Raw genomic sequence first — 14095 nt, 5'->3', positions numbered from 1 at the left:
CCAAATTTATTCATTTAGCCACCATATACATACTAGCTATTTTTATCTACCATGGCTTTAAGGATTTTCTCTAAGCTAAGTTATAGTCTTTGCCTCTTTTAGGGAATGACTAACACTGTCCTTTCCCAAGAAATATCTAAGATCAAAGTATACTATTTTTACTTTCTTTCTTTTTTCTTTTGGCTTCTTTCTTCTATCACATGACTAAGAAGGAAATGTGTTTTACATGATTGCATATATATATAACATATCAAATTGCTTACCACCTTAGGGAAGGGAGAGAGGAGCGAGGGAAGGAGAAAAAATTGAAATTCAAAAATTTTTTAAAAGAATATTAAAATTGTCTTTACATGCAATCAGGAAAAATTAAAATATTATTTTAAAATATCTGGCTATCCACCTTGACCCTGGTGCAAAGGATAATAATAAGTAAAGTCATTTTACATCTTTGAAGGGACCCAGAAATGCTAAGGTCATAAGATCATGGATTTTGAACTCAAAGAAACCTTAGAGACCATTCAATCCAACTTCCTCATTTTATAGGTGAGGAAGTTGAGACCCAGAAAAGTAAAAAAGTAACTTGTCCAGTATCCCAGAAGTAGTATGTAAAGATGTGGGATTTGAAGCTAAATCCCCTAATTCCAGATCTGATCATCTTTCCATTAAATCATGATGTCGGCTCACTACATATGAGCCAAGATGGCTGGGATGCTCCATGAACTCACTTGAAAAGCACAAGCAGCCACAGCACACACTGTTCCCCCTGCTCTCTTTCCTTTGTCCCTCCCTTTCTCTCCCCTCCAATTCCCAACCCAATAAGATTTTGGACACAGCTGGACAAAGGCAGTGGGGGCCCATCTCCAGCCCAACTTGGGAGGCCAATAACATTGGATTTAATCATGACGGGCGGTGTCTAGCAACTGTCTGCGATCCTGTCTACTCAAAGGAGAGACATCAAGCCAACGTCCCCTGTGGCTCCCGTCCAGAGTAACGCCTGCCTGCCTGCTTTCTCTCTTTTTTCCATGCTTGCACCTCCTGAAGGACATGCAAAGGGATGAGGAAGGCTCATCTGAATACTGTCCCTTTGTTAGTGGAACTGAAGAGGGCCCCATGAGGAATGCCTCAAGAGTGAACATCCCTTTCTAAGTGGCAGAGAAAGTTGGATTTCTCCCCTCCCCCTATCCTGGCAATGCTATAGCTCTGGGAATTCAGATTCCCTCTGCCAACCAGAGTAAATGAGGTCCCCGGATAGCCGTGGTCTGGCTGGCATTTCCTGTGTTGGCTTTGGCTGGCGACTGCAATACAAATGGGTCACCCTTTCAGCTCTGTGCCAGATCAATTGGGCATGTCTTGGACTCTTGGGCACCACTGATTTCTGTCCTCATGGCCCCAGAGGGAATCCTACTACAAGTATCCTGAGCTGTCCAGTCATTCCCTCCCTTTGTGCATATCCAGCTCTCCCTGCCAATCCATCCTCTGCCTCCCAGAGCACTGATTTCCCCCAAATCTGGCTAGTCCTCAGCTAAGCTTGTCTCAACACATGCTTTTTAGGGTCCTGAGAAAGGAACTCTTGGGATTTTCATCCCTCTGAAACATTTCTGGGTGGAAGTTATGTTCTTCCCCTACATCCCTGTCTACCCTTCCTGTCTCTTTGGGCTAAGGGACCTTGGGAATTGGTGCCCCAGTACCAATCCATCCAAAGCCTCTATCTCCCACAAGTAACCTAGTCATAGAGGGCGGCACCTCTGAGCTGGGAAAGCATTGGCCAAAAAATTATTTTCCATAACATACTCTCCAGACAAAGGTCCACAGGCTGCTCTAATCAAAGTTCACTGCCTTATTTGGGCTTATAGAATACTGTTTCCTTGAGCAACACATGAGTCTCAATATGTGCACATACATCCACAAAATCAATTTGGAGGGGATGAGATAGAAAATATAACTTTTTCAGACAGAGAGGCTAGACTTTCCCCCTAGGCACCCTTAGGATTTTTTTGGCGAAGACACTAGAGTGGTTTGCCATTTCCTTCTCCTACTCATTTTACAGATGAGAAAACTGAGGCAAACAGGGTTATGTGACTTGTCCAGGGTCACATGGTAAGTGTTGGAGGCCAGATTTGAACTCAGGAAAATGAGTCTATCCACTCTGCCACCTACCCACCCTCACTAGCCCTGCCCAAAACCAAATGAGAGGTGCCTGTGGTAGGTGGATAGAATGTTAGACATGGAGTCAGCAAGGTTAAGAGTTTGAATTCTCTCTCTTAACACCTTCTTATTGTGTGTCATTGAGCAAGTCACCTAATCTCTCTGTAAAATCTGAATGATAACAATAACACCTACTTTTATTGTGATTCTCAAATGAGGCAACAGGCAAGTATTTGGCAAACTTTAATATACTATATAAATATGAGCTGTTATTATCTTCCTCCTCATTCTGGAAGTTTTCCCAGCCTATCTCAGGTGACAAAACCAAAAGTTAAAACCTGAGGAAATTTTCAACTAATATTCTCAGGCAAGGATTTTTTTCATTCTTTTAAATTAGTTTTCAACATTTACTTTTATAATATTTTGATTTCTATTTCTTCCTCCCTCTTTCCCTCTTCTTTTCCTCCACAAGATGGCAAACAATCTGATATGTTATATGAATACAATCATATTAAATGTAATTCCACATTAGTCGCATTGTGAAAGAAAAATCAGAAGAAGCAGGAAAAGCCACAAGAAAGAAAGAAAAAAGTAAAAATAGTACACTTCGATTTACATTCAGACTTCATAGTTCTTTCTTTGGATGTGATCATCATTTTCCATCATGAGTCCCTTGGAATTATCTTGAATCACTGCATTGCTGAGAAGAGCTATGTCTATCAAAGTTGATCATCACATAATCCTCCTGTTATTGTGTTCTCTTGGTTCTGCTCACTACTCTCAGCATCAGTTCATGTAAGTCGTTCAAGGCTTTTCCAAAATCCTCCTGCTCATCATTTCCTATTTAACAATACTATTCTATTACATGTATTTACCACAGTTTGTTCATTTGGGCAGGAATTCTTCACCTTTTTTTGTGTTAACTCCTTTGTAGTCTGGTGAAACCATGATCTCTTCTCTGATTTATAGGTCTTAAAAACTTCATAATAGGAGGAAATGCTTAGTTTCAGTTAGAGGATAGTAAAAATAAAGATGTAACATTTCCTTCCAAGCTCACAGACTGCCCTGAAATCTCTTCATGAACCTCTTGGGAGTCTATAGACCCCAGATTACAAATCCCTTCTCTAGTGCTTCTGTTTACTCTGGTTTCTCTAGGGAAGAAGGAGGAGTTCAAGAAAGGAAGATAGACTGACTCTTCTTAGAACCAAAAAGTTCATCCTCAGTCCCTGGAAGTCTGCCATAGGAGGCTGTCAGTAAGGAATCTTCTTGTCCACCTGCTCCCATCTCCCTGGAACATCCCTGACTTCACCTGCAGATTCACTGTCGCCCCATGCATTGTTTTCTCAAGTAATGTAGGTCATTCCTTACTTCACCTGCAGATTCACTGAACTTTCATGCACTGCTTTCTCAACTAACATTTTTTTTGGCTCCAAATGTCTGGGACACTGAACTGTCCCAAGCAAAAGGCATTCGTGATGCTTATTTTCCCAAAGAACAGAGTCTGTAACACAATCAGGCTCTCTGTGTTCTGGCGCCACCCTCATCAGCCTTTCCTGCCTGAGCTGCCCTCGATCCCCTCCCCAATCCTTGGTTGGGGGACAGGCGAACTCCTCACAGAGTCCAGGATTAAGCTTGACCCCATTCCAATTTGGCAGCCATCTCTAGTCTGAAATCTCTCTTCCATTCTGACTCAGGGAATTAGTGAAAGGGAGAAGAGGATGGAGTACCACCCCCTTCCTATAGACTACTAGCCAGCCACAATGTTCCATCACCAGCCCGGATTCCCAGCACCTCAAACACAGTCACTGCATCCCACAGGGAGAAGGACACAGAAGTACGTGTACCCATTCTACATGGTATTTGATAAATTCAGAATAAAAATTAAACCACTTAAAAAAAAACTTTCAAGCTCACCTAATCTCATTAATCACCCCTTTTTGCTGAAGAGGCAGCATACTTACCTTGCTTTAATAGAATTTACAGAAGTATGTTTAGAATAATTGTGTATGTGTGTCTAATGGCAATCATCTCTAGGTAGAGGTGTGGGAGGGGGAGAAAAATTGGGGAAAAGAAAAATTAAGACATTTATATTACTATTACACATTTAAAAGGAATAGCAAAAAAGAATTTAAAAGGAATAAATTAAAAGGAATATTAAAAGGAATTTAAAAATTGTACATAACAGATTTGCAGTTTCATATGCAATCTCGTTTCTATTATACTATATAAAAATGATTGTTTTTATTCCATACATTATAAATAAATAAATAAAAATAACTTACTTTGGGGGAAAACAACAACAACAGACTTTGATGCCTACCTTTAAAAAAATAATAACACAGCACTAGGAAGCTATAGACCTTGGTATGAGTCTTGGATTAGCTACCTAGTTGATCTCAGTTTCCTCATCTGTAAAATCATTCCTGAATATTGGGAGGATCTAATAAAGTTAATAAATATCACATGTTTTATAAGAAAGGAGATGCAAAAATAATTATTCCAACATCAGACCTCTATAAGATAGCATGAGAGATATTGGGTAAGTGTTCTAGAATTAGAGTGAAGGGAGACAGTGCTGGCTCTGACACTTAATAGTTGCACGAGTATTGTTCAGTCATTTTTCAGTCATGTCTGACTCTTCATGTCCCCATTTGGGATTTACTCAGCAAAGATACTGGAGTAGTTTGCCATTTTACAGATGAGGAAACTGAACCCAACAGGATAAAGTGACTTGCCCAGGGTTGTACCACTAGTAGGTTTCTGAGGTAACTTTTGAACTCAAGAGTTCCTGAGTCCAAACTCATAGCTCTATCTAACTTTACCTAGATGTGTGATAGAAAACAAGTCATTTATGCTTGCTGAGCCACAGTTTACTTAAAATAGGAATTTAAAAAGTACTTTTATTTCTGACACAGAATTGTGGGGAGAAAAATGCTTTTTAAATCCTAAAGTGCTATAGGGATGTGTTATTAAGATTTGTCTTTTTCTCCACTAAGTTTCTCTCTCTTCCACATATCTCCAATGTACTTTCTTCTCCTAGGGGAGAAATTCTTTGATAATTCTAGATCTCTTCAAGGCATCCTTCTCCCCACCCTACTGCTTTATAGATACTCTTCTCTGTATCCCTTCCTCATTACCCCTAACCCCAAGATCCAGAACTTTTAGAGCAGCTACTTGGCCTCCAAGTCAGAACCAAAAGTCGCTGGGGACAACCACCCTTTGGCCAGCTCGGCACTGCCATCTCCTGGCCAGGAACCATCAACCCCGCCCTCACTGGCTGCCAGAAACTGATCTAACTGATGGACTGGCAGCATGATCATAGAATCTTATTTCTAGAGCTGGGAGGGGTCTTATGGTCATATACTTCATCTCTCTAAATGTAAAGACTAGGTTAAATTTCTTAGGTCACACAGGTTGTTGTCTGTCATCGTTGTTCAATTGTTTTCAATTCGTTACCCCATTTGAGGTTTTCTTGACAGAGATTTCAGAATAGTTTGCCATTTCTTTCTCCAGCTCACTTTTTTAATCTTTTTATTTTCAAAATATATGCACAAATAGTTTTCTACATTCACCCTTACAAAACCTTGTGTTCCAAATTTTTTTCTTCTCCCTTCCCTTCACCCCCTCATTTAGATAGCAAGTAATTCAATATATATTAAACATGTACAATTCTTCTACACACATCTCCACAATTATCATGTTTCTAGCTCATTTAATAGATGAGGAAACTGCTACAAACAGGGTGAAGTGATTTGTTCAGAATAACACAACTATTAAGTGTCTAAGGCTGAATTTGAATTCAGGTGTTCCTGACTCCAGACTTGGCACTCTAAGCATTGTGCCTCCTAAGTAGTAACTTGCAGAACCAAGATGTAATCTCAGCAGTTCTGGCTTCAAATCTGACGCTGTTTCTATTGTACCACATTGGGTTTCCAGAATTGCAGCAGTTGCCCAGCTTGTTGGGTATGTCTGTCCTTTTTCAGAGGGTCCCTTGTCTTCAGGGTATTGCTATGTGACCTGCGTGAATGGGAGACCTGAGTATATCCTAAGCTGAAGTCCTTCCTTATGCAGAGAAGGGAAATTGGTGCTGGGAGGAAAAAGTGTTGAACTTGGAATTTTTTTTCCTCTTTTTGGAGTAACACTTTCTTTGCAGCTAGCTCAATGATTTTTATTTTAATATTTAAACTTTCGGTTGCTACCAGAAGTATATGGGGCAATTCAAAGATTAAAACAGTAGTGGGCAAGATATTTAAAGAGAAAAATGAACTGTCTAAAAACCATCACAGAGCCTTTCATGAAGATTGAGGGTGATGAAACAAGAAGGAGGCAGTTGAAATTATAGTGGACAAAGGACCAGGCAGCTTGGTATAGAAGAATGGTCACTTTAGACCTGGCTATTCTGATTATTCGTAGCCCAGTTTAGCTCTTTCCTGCTCTCCAATGTCCCTGGTCTTCTCTCTTCCATCTTAGAGTAATCACCCTGGTTGAAGAAGAGCTGCCCCTTCTCTCAGTGGGAATGAGGGATCCTGGGTTTCTCAGACTGTCTATACCATAGGGACTTCTTCCCACTGCTTCTCCCGCCCCATCCCAGCTGCAAAAACAACAGCCTGAACCCAAAGCCTTGTTATTGCAGCCGAAAGCAGAGCCTCAGAGAACGCAGAGGCTCAGAGAGAGCCGGAAGGAGTGGGGACACAGCCTGGCGATGCTCTTATACAGACCCTGGTTTGAGGGCTTGCCTATGTATGTATAAGTGATGGAAGAGTTGAAGAAGCAGTCCTTTGCCCTTCTATAACCCTTTACCCTGAAAAAGCCTAGAATCTGGAGGGTAGAGGGGCCTCTGGTTCCCGGACTACTTGAATGGAGAGTATGACTATGTGGCTGATTCCAGCAGGGCCTCCCATGGGACTGTAGGGAAAGGAAATAAAAATCACTTGGGAACCAGTTAAGCCAAGCCGTGGGCAGGAGGCGGCACCATGGTGGCTCCCAAGCCATGCCAGGGGGCGAGGCTTTCCCACGGGGTGTGACTGGTCAACTGGACCTCACGGAACCACCCTCCTCCCCAAGCACAGGCCTGCTTGCCCTGATAGATTTCCTATCAATTTCCTTTTCTGAGTGAGTGTCTGGAACAGAGGCTTTGACCAAAATGCTAGCTTTTCTCCTCAGGACGTGGTTCCTCCAGGCCAGATGTTTTACACCTCCACCAAAATCTAGGCAAACTCCTCAGCGATGGAGTTTGTTCCCAGAGTCTGACCCACGCTTAGGAGAGACGTATTGTTGTCCTTTGTTTTTGAAAAGGACCAAAATGACATCACTAAGTTAGAGTCGAATTACAGCATTTCCAGCTGTGGCTGATCAGATCAATATAAACTCAGAATGCTCTGCTGCAGATCAGAAACAATGTCCATATGAACATTTGGTTAAGAGGGCCCTGCTAAGGCATATAAGTGATTGAGAACACAAAGGCATGAATCTGGGGTCTGAATATAAGTTGCTTCTCCGGTTCTTGACACTTTATGGCCCTGCCATTGAGATTCAGTTACTGAAACTAGTTGATAAAAACTAATGTTTGTGCAAGGTGATTTAGGCCAGTTCCAATGGTCTTGTGATAGTATTTTCACCTTTTTTGTTGTTGTTTGCTTGCATTTTGTTTTATTTCTCTTTTTTTTTTCTTTTTGATCTTTCTTGTGAAATATGATAGTTGTGGAAATATATATAGAAGAATTGTACATGTTAAACATATTTACATGTTTAACATAATTGGATTACTTGCCATCTAGGGGAGGGAATGGGGCAAAGAGTAGAAGAAAAAATATTTGGAATACAAGGTTTTGCAAGGGTGAACATTGAAAACTGTGCATGTGTTTTGAAAATAAAAAAAGCTTTACAAAAAAGGAAAAAGAAAAAACTATTAAAAGCATTTCCTACGTCTGAGATAAAAAATCTTTTTTCTTAAAAAAAACACAAAGCAAAACAAAACAAAAACCCTAATGTTTGTGGTACTGCGTTATAAAAATAGACCAGTGTTCCTCTTTCTGCCCCATACTCAAAATCTGAATTACATATTTATATGTAATAGGGTTATGATCAAGGGAAAGGGGACAAAAAAGAACTAAGCAGTTTCAGACTACAGTTTCCCCTCCCACCAAGATCCAATTGAAATGAAGGTTAATAGCCTTCAGACACCAGTCATCTTAGATAAAGCCCCAGGTACTAAGACTGAAGTGGAGGAATTTCCTTTTAGTAAGGAGGGAAAGTACTATCTACTCAACTAGAGGTGTTCCTTTCTTAGAAGTGGGTAGGTGGGAGTTGGGTGGATTGAGTCATACAATTGGAGTCAGAAAGCTATGGTGGTGATGGTGGTAGTGTTATTGTTGTTGTCAGGAAGACTGAGTTCAAATCTTGCCTCAAATATTTTCTTAAATGTGTGATTCCAGGCAAGTCATATAACCTTTCATGCCAATTTCTTCATTTATGAAGTACAGATAAATAATAGCACCTATCCATTGAGTGATTGTGAAGATCAAATTAGAAAAAAAATATGTAAAGCACTTTGAAAATCTTAAAGTGATATATAAGTGGTATTTTTTTATCTTTAATCTACAAAGGTCCATGCTTTATAATCTCAGGTTTAATTGAGAGAAATATGTGAAATTGATGAAGGACTGCCCTGATCAAATACTCATTTTTTTTCCCTTTCATTTTAGAGGTGGAGTTCATATTCAATGATGATCTGTGATTCTTAAAGGTCCTTTCTCTGAAAAGGTGAACACTATAAACAGACTTCTCTAATCACATACTGGAATACTGAAGGAGATGATATTGCTATTTATTCCCATTTTGAAGAGAAAATCAAAACTCACTGATACAATCTATTAAAGATATTCCCCATAATGAATGGAGATGAGAGAAAAACACCAGTTTTTTAATTCTCTGTCCAACCTTCTCTTCTACTGACACTTTGCAACAAAAATCTGCTGTCAGACACTGCCTTTCTTTTTTTTCTCTGGCCAGGAACCAGTTAATCAAATTACCATCTGAAGTTAGACAGTGACTAAGTAGCTGTTGTTAACATGTTCTGTGGCTGCAGGCATCAAATGTAAAGGAAACATTTTCCAGGACACAGGGAGGCCAGATGGGAGAGGGAAAAGGCTTCTCCTAGCAACTAACAGATTTTGTCCGGAGGTTATTTACTGAGTTTCTCACCCATGGGCCTGGATGTGCTGAGCTGTAGGGAAGAAAGAAACGCCTTTTCAATAGAAAAGCCTTCCTACTGTGGAGCATATTGTCTTGAAAAGCCTGAATCCTATCTTGAAAGGAAAGAAAATGGAGGATTATACTACCAGCTTCTTTGAAATATTTTTAAGCAAATGGATCTAGAAGAGGTTTCTAACTTGGGATCCTGTTTTTAAAATCTTTGCATAGTTACATTTTAATATAATTAGTTTTTTTGGAATCCTATGTGTGTGTGTGTATATATATATATTTGCATTTAAAACTGTTATTCTGAAAAGAAGTCAATAGAATGAACCAAATTGTCAAAGGGGTCCCTAGCATTTGAAAGGTTAATAACCCCTGGGAAAGGCAATTAAGGACTTGGTGGAAAGGCTTAAAGTATGGCCCAGCAATGATATGTATGCTTATTGCCTGAGTGCCAGCCTAGATAAATTTAGAAAGGTCCATTGCTAAATTAGCCATAAGGTTATGAAAAGATAAGAGAAGCTATCTTTCTCAGATCCTTTGCAGTGGATGAAAATAGGGAGAAAGGCAGGAATGGACAGGTTGTCCACAGTGTGGAACACTACTTACAATATCAGTATTTTAGATCATTGGTCTTTTAAGTCTTTAAAAAAAAAAAAAAACCCAAAACTTTGTTACAAGTAATAGCTTATAATAAAAGGAGATGAGAGCAAGGTGGTAGGGGAGGATTTAGACAATGTAAAAACAAAAGAAATCAATAATATCTATTATTTATATTTATTATTGGCTGAGAAGCTTAGTCTGCCCTGAGGGTCTTCTATAAATAGTCAAGCAGTTCAGAATTTAGGGATTTTAGAGTACACAAAGTTCCCAAAGGATTTGACCTTTCATCTTAGCAAAGTGCCTGGGATTTACATACTCTATATAACATTATATTCTTAATTATGTTGATTAAAAACAAAAACAAAAAAACCCACAAAGCTACACAAAGTTAAAAAAAAAAGTTTTCTACCAATGCAGACAAGATTAGAAGGGAAGCAGAAAACTGGGAACAATTTTTTACATCTAAGGGTTCTGAAAAAGGCCTCATTTCTAAAATATATAGAGAATTGACTCAAAATTATAAGAATACAAGTCATTCTCCGATTGATAAATCATCAAAGGATATGAACAGATAATTTTTAGATGAAGAAATTAATACCATTTCTAGTCATAGGAAAAAATGCTCTAAATCACTATTGATCAGAGAAATGCAAATTAAGACAACTTTGAAGTACCACTACATACCTCTCAGATTGGCTAAGAGGACAGCAAAGAATAATAATAAATGTTGGAGGAGATATGGGAAAACTGAAACACCAATACATTGTGAACTTATCCAACCATTCTGGAGAGCAATTTGGAACTCTGCCCAAAGGGCTATCAAATTGTGCATATCCTTTGATACAGCAGTGTTTCTACTGGGTCTGAATCTCAAAGAGATCATAAAAAAGGGAAAAGGACCCACATGTTCAAAAATGTTTGTAGCAGCCCTTTTTGTAATGGCAAGGAACTGGAAACTTGGTGGAGACTCATCAGTTGGATAATGGCTGAATAAGTTATGGTATATGAATGTGATAGAATATTATTGTTCTATAAGAAATGACCAGAGGATGATTTCAGAGAGGCCTGGAGAGACTTACATGAACTGATGCTAAGTGAAGTGAGTAGAACCCAGGGAATTTTGTACAAGTAACAAGATTATATGATGATCAATTCTGATGGAAGTGGCTCTTTTCAACAATGAGGTGATTAAGACTAATTCCAATAGATTTGTGATGAAGAGAGACATCTGCATCCAGAGAGAGGACTCTGGGGACTGAATGTGAATCACAACATAGGATTTTCACATATTTTTGTTGTTGCTTGCTTACTTTTTATTTTATTTCTCATTTTTTCCCCTTTTTGATCTGATTTTTCTTGTGCAGCATGATAGATGTGGAAATATATATATAGAAGAATTACACATGTTTAACTGTATTAGATTGCTTGCTGCCTAAGAGAGAGGGTTGGGGGAAGGGAGGGAGAAAAAATTTGGAACACAAGGTTTTGCAAGGATGTTGAAAACTATTTTTGTATGTGTTTTGAAAATAAAAAAATAAAAAATATTTTTAAGGAAATAGAATTGTGCCTGGATTAACTTCACTTCCAAACCTATTCCACATATAAAGCACAAGCTGCATAAGAATCTCCCAGGTTTTTATCTTCTGAGCTCAGCTGTGAGGCTCTCTGCCTAGTCCTTCCATTGTGCCTCCTCACCAATTAGAGGCAGCCAACACAGCCAATATGTTGAACAATATGCTAAGCCCCATGAAGGAAAGGAGAACAAAGGAGGAGAGGGTTATGTGGAAAATGTAAGCAGTACAGAAGAGTACCCAGAACTTAGTAGAGAGGAAAGTTTCTGTATACTGGAGGGAAAGGGGTCTGGAAATCTAGTAGGGCCTAGTCCTTTCTTTTGGAATTGGTTATGGGCTAACCTCCCACAATCAGAGTTACGCTGGTAAATGCTTAATGACGTCAGTTCTCAGAAAAAGAAAATTAAAACAAAATAAGTAAAAAAAAAAAAAAAAACACTTTTAAGTTTGATGTGCATTAACATTTTCTCCATCACTTTCTTAAGTTTTGAAAGTCAATAAAATAATAAAGTTCTGAAATATAAAATTTGCCAATTTCTGAGATATGTTGTTCACACTGAAAATTTAACAATCCCCTGCCCATAGCTCTCAACATGAGGAAGCTGAATAAACCCAGTCTCAGGACCAGCTTTACAGCAATGGAAGGGTAATAAGGGATCAGGGACAAGCAACTGAATATTCAATAGAAAAGCTAAAAACTAAAAGTCTAAAGAATGCCTGAGTTAAAATATAGTCGACAAGCAAATAAAGCAACAAAGAGGATTATAAAGGTACAAGGTTTTCCCACCTTAATACCTAATGAACTAATTTTCCAAAATTTTCAATGAAAAAGACAATGCAGGGCCTTCCCTAAAATCATGAAAAATAACAGATTCACAGAATTTGAGAGTTTGAAGGAACCTCAGTAGCCATCTGACCAGACTTATATGTAAAAGGAATCCCACAATAATATAACTTTGCAAGTCATCGTCCATCTTCAGCTCAAAGATTCCTAATCAAAGGAAGGGTGACTACCTCTAACACATCCCATTCCATTTATGGACCATGTCTAGTTATTAGGAAATTTTTCCTGACCTTAAGTTTAAAGTTTCTTTGTACTTTTTATCCATTGTATCTGGTTCTGCCCTCTGGAGTCAAACAGGACAAATCTAATCCTTCCTTTGCACAACAGCCCTTCAAGTAGAAGACAGCTATCAAGTTCCGATCTCCTCTCCTTCCCCATTCTCCTCACAATTGTAATATAGTCTAAACATGCCTAATTCTTTAAAACCATCCTTACATAAAGTGGACTCAAGGCTCTTCACCCTCCTGGTGACCTTCTTTTGGATCCTTACCAGCTTATCAAAGTCTTTTTAACAGTAACATTCAAAAATAAACACATATTTCAGATGAGATCTGACAAAGACAGAATACTATGGGACTATCACTTTCCTATGCCTAGGGCAAAAAGAAGAAACAAGAATTTATTAAATGTCCACAATATGTTAGGGACTAGATCTACAAAAACCTGGAGGCACATAGTGTCTAATGCAGGGTTTGAATTCAAGTATTCCTAAATCTAGGTCCAGTGAACTACCTAGCCAAGAGGTGTATCTTTCAAGGAAACCCAAGATTGCATTAACTTTCTTAGATGCTCCCTCAGATTCTTGATCCCAGTAAGCTTGCAGTCCATTAAAACTCTCAGATTTTTTCTCATAACTGTTGTATAATTATATAACTCCTATTTTTTTTTACTAATGAAGTTTTTTTTAACCCAATTAAAAGATTTTAAAAATCATCTCTTTTGAAATATGTCTTTTTAGACTCAATTCAGTGTGTTAGCCTGTAAAGTTCTTTTTGAATCCTGATTCTATGAACCCTCTGCAAATTCAATGACTGTACTATCTTTGTCTTTATATGATTCATTGATAAAAATCTTTAATAATATAGGGCCAGAGAATTAGAGATCATTATTGATTACAAAATAGATAATTTTGATTATATTAAGTGAAAAAATTTTGTATAAACAAAACTAATGCAGATAAGATTAGAAGGAAAGCAATAAATTGGGAAAACTGTTTTAACATTCAAAGGTTCTGATAAAAGCTTCATTTCTAAAATATATAAAAAATTGACTCAAATGTATAAGAATTTAAGACATTCTCCAATTGATAAATGGTCAAAGGATAAGAACAGACACTTTTCAGATGAAGAAATTGAAACTATTTCTAGTCATATGAAAAGGTGCTCCAAATCATTATTGATCAGAGAAATGCAAATCAAGGCAATTCTGAGATACCACTATACCCCTGTCAGACTGGCTAAGATGACAGGAAAAGAGAATGACCAATATTGGAGGAGATGTGGGAAAACTGGGACATTGATACATTGTTGGTAGAATTGTGAACGGATCCAACCATTCAGGAGAGCAATTTGGAACTATGCTCAAAAAATTATCAAACTTTGCATACCCTTTGATCCAACAGTGTTACTACTGGGCTTATATCTCCAAGAGATCTTAAAAGAGGGAAAGGGACCTGTATGTGCAAAAATGTTTGTGGCAGCCCTTTTTTGTAGTGGCTAGAAGCTGAAAATTGAAT

General features: G+C 38.4%; 1 long non-coding RNA gene across 1 annotated transcript in view; it reads left to right on the top strand.

Moving 5' to 3' along the window:
• Positions 1-11952, top strand: part of LOC127549497 (uncharacterized) — a 74004-nt gene extending 62052 nt beyond the window's left edge. Inside the window, exon 3 of the long non-coding RNA XR_007950637.1 lies at positions 8850-11952. This is a non-coding gene — a long non-coding RNA (uncharacterized LOC127549497). The remainder of the gene's footprint in view (positions 1-8849) is intronic.
• Positions 11953-14095: the final 2143 nt, after the last annotated feature.

Source organism: Antechinus flavipes, chromosome 2 (genome assembly GCF_016432865.1).
Source record: "Antechinus flavipes isolate AdamAnt ecotype Samford, QLD, Australia chromosome 2, AdamAnt_v2, whole genome shotgun sequence".
NCBI lineage: Eukaryota > Metazoa > Chordata > Mammalia > Dasyuromorphia > Dasyuridae > Antechinus > Antechinus flavipes.
The sequence above is the reverse complement of the archived record's forward strand: the minus strand, read 5'-3'. Positions and strand labels throughout refer to the sequence as shown.